Raw genomic sequence first — 2,954 nt, 5'->3', positions numbered from 1 at the left:
CAGTTCATATGAAGTACTTGGTATTTGGCGAGGCTTCGGAATGAATAGTGATTGGTCATCATAGCGCCTTTTGTATTCAGATTGTGCAAATACACCAGCATCTGATGCCCTTCCATTTGCTCCAACTTCCACGCAAATAAATTCATATTCTGCGTTGACAATCGCCATCAGGACAATGCTGAACGTCTTTTTGTAATTAAAATAGAAAGATCCTGATGACTTTGGTCTCTTGATATGCACATGCTTTCCGTCGATAGCTCCTATGCAATTTATGAAATTCCATTTTTTCTCAAAGTCATCAGCAGTTTCTTTCCACTCTTCTTCATTTCCTGGTATCTGAAATAATAAAATATGAAATACGTAATTAATAGTCATTTTTATTTTTTAGCCGAAGGCGTCGAAACCAAGACATGATGAATCATCGGAGTTCCTACACAAGGCAGTAGCGCACTTGGACAACATCAGCGCAAAGCAACCAAAATGTGAAGCTGACATATATGCTGAAGGATGGGCTGCCATGTTCAAGCAGTTGTCGAAGGAGCAGCAGCTTTTTGCCAAAAAAGGCATAGACGAGCTCCTTATGCAAGGGCGGATGAATATGCTGACATATCAAGGGGTGTCAAGCATTGCAAATATTCCGAATAAAATAAATATAAATAATTGTCAAATCCAATGCCAGATGCCAATCCCGGTGTATCCTCGACAACAAATTTATCGTGCAAGCACTCCACTTATGAGCGACTCATCATCTTTTCAATCATCACAGTCGCAAGACATAAACAATCAAATAATAATTTCAGAAAATATAAACGTTCTTGTTGCATCCTTTGCAGATTTATTTAACAGCGATGAATACGTTTAAACCAATTGATATGTATTACAAAAAATTTAATAAAAAATTTCTTACCTTGATATAAGGCTTTAGTATTTTAATTATCGCTGTACATGTTTCAATAATTATGCGTCCAATGCTCTGTGGAGAAATTCCTGTTAAAAATTTCAGGTCTTCGTAGCTTTGGCCACTAGCCAAAAACCGCAAAGTCGCTGAAAGGCGTTCATTTGCGCTTATTGCCTCAGGCATTAGTGTGTCCTGTTTTCGTATTTCAGGCTGAATATCAGGTGAATTTTTGGCGCTTAGCGTACCATTCCTTCATCCACATACTGTGCTTCCTCTTTTGCACTTCCTCTTTTTTTTTCTTTTTTTGTTGTAAGTGTGAGAGGGGGTTTGAGAGGAATTAATAGGCCTTCGAGTGTATTTGTAGGTTTATTTGGATAATTGAGTTGATGTGTTTTAACATTGTTAAATTATAATATCGTTCGGTCTTGCTTCTTGCTCGAGTGCGTGCTTACAACTACTCTTATTGATTATCGATACTTAAGTACTAATATCGCGATACCAATACTGCATGCAGTATCGATACCGATAAATCAGGGCTTATGAACACTGGCTAATTTGTCCGTTGTTCACAGTCGGCCTCTCCTGACACATCGACGCGTCCTCGCAAGATTCGGGGGGTGGTTCATACTCCAAATCCTCATCGTCATCTGGTTCATCCGGTGGCAACTCGCACCAGCGCTTCATCTTGTCGGACGAATAGACAGATTTGTAATGTTTCTGCTTTCGTTGAGCATGTGGCAGATCTTCGACTAGATATCTGTCATTTGGTAGCACTTTGGTGATAATAAAAGGACCTTTATATCGAGGCTCCAATTTGCGGGAGGTACCCGTGCTGAACGGCTCATTCTCGACCAAAATAAGATCATCTAGGTTGTATACTGTTGGTGTGGAATGTCTGGCATCGTAGCGCTTCTTCGCAGCAGCTCGATGATCGTTGACTGTAGTCGCAGCATCTCTTCTGAGTTTGTTTAACTCTGCATCTGATAACATCGTTTGGTCATGACCTTGGATTACGTTCGTCAATGTATTTTTGAGAATATCTCGAGGCTCATAACCATAAAGGAGCTGAAATGGGGAACATTTAGTTGTACTATTTACCATTGTATTAATGCTCCACTGAATTGTTCGCATGTTCTCATCCCATCGCTTCTCATTTTCATTTGAAGGCAATAACATAGACAATATAATTCGGTTTGCTCGCTCTGCATGACCATTGGCTCGTGGTGTCCTAACAGCATTAAGTATGTGCTTTACGTTGTTTGACTTGCAGTACTTTTCAAAATCTTTCGATGTAAAGGCTGTTCCACGATCTGTTACGATTCGCTCTGGCATTCCCAAATAGCTTGTTACATCTTGAAGTATATCCAGGACGTGTTTAGTTGCGGTACTCTTCACCGCTCGTACTATGGTGAATTTTGTGAAGGCATCGACTATTACAAGAATATGCTCATTTCGTTTAGAACTTTTAGGAAAAGGTCCTAGGTGATCCATGTGTATGGTGGAAAAGGGAATCGGATTGATGGAATTGTAGTGGTACTGACCTTCCTGTCTTCCACCTGGTATTTTGTAAAGTGCGCAGCCTACGCATGCTTTTATATAGCTCTTAACAAAGTTACGCATTCGCGGGAACCAAAACAAATTCAGAATTCGAGCCATCGTCTTGTCTGTGCTCATATGTCCGGCCTTATCATGACATTCGTGTAAAATATGAAATCTTAACAGCTTTGGCACAACCCACAACAACTTATCTTTGTACTTTCGGAAGAGGCGGTCATGCTCTATAAGATATTCGTCGGTCTCTGATTTCTTCTTTGATTTCATGTCAGCAACAATTTTTCTGATTTTCTCGTCCTGCAATTGTATAGAAAATAACCAATCAGCTTCGTCAATTATGGCTTTTGAGATCTTTAAGCATGCTGTATCCATCTCATGATGATCTTCGAATGGTGCTCGACTTAGTGCATCCACATGACTCATCTGTGTTCCAGCGCGATGGACAATGTCTATGTCAAATTCTTGAATACGCAACCACCATCTAGCAATCCGGGGTATAAGC

The sequence above is a fragment of the Drosophila albomicans genome, unplaced genomic scaffold (assembly GCF_009650485.2).
Source record: "Drosophila albomicans strain 15112-1751.03 unplaced genomic scaffold, ASM965048v2 ctg42_pilon, whole genome shotgun sequence".
In the NCBI taxonomy this organism is placed as follows: Eukaryota; Metazoa; Arthropoda; class Insecta; order Diptera; family Drosophilidae; genus Drosophila; species Drosophila albomicans.
This window is presented reverse-complemented; position numbering follows the sequence as displayed.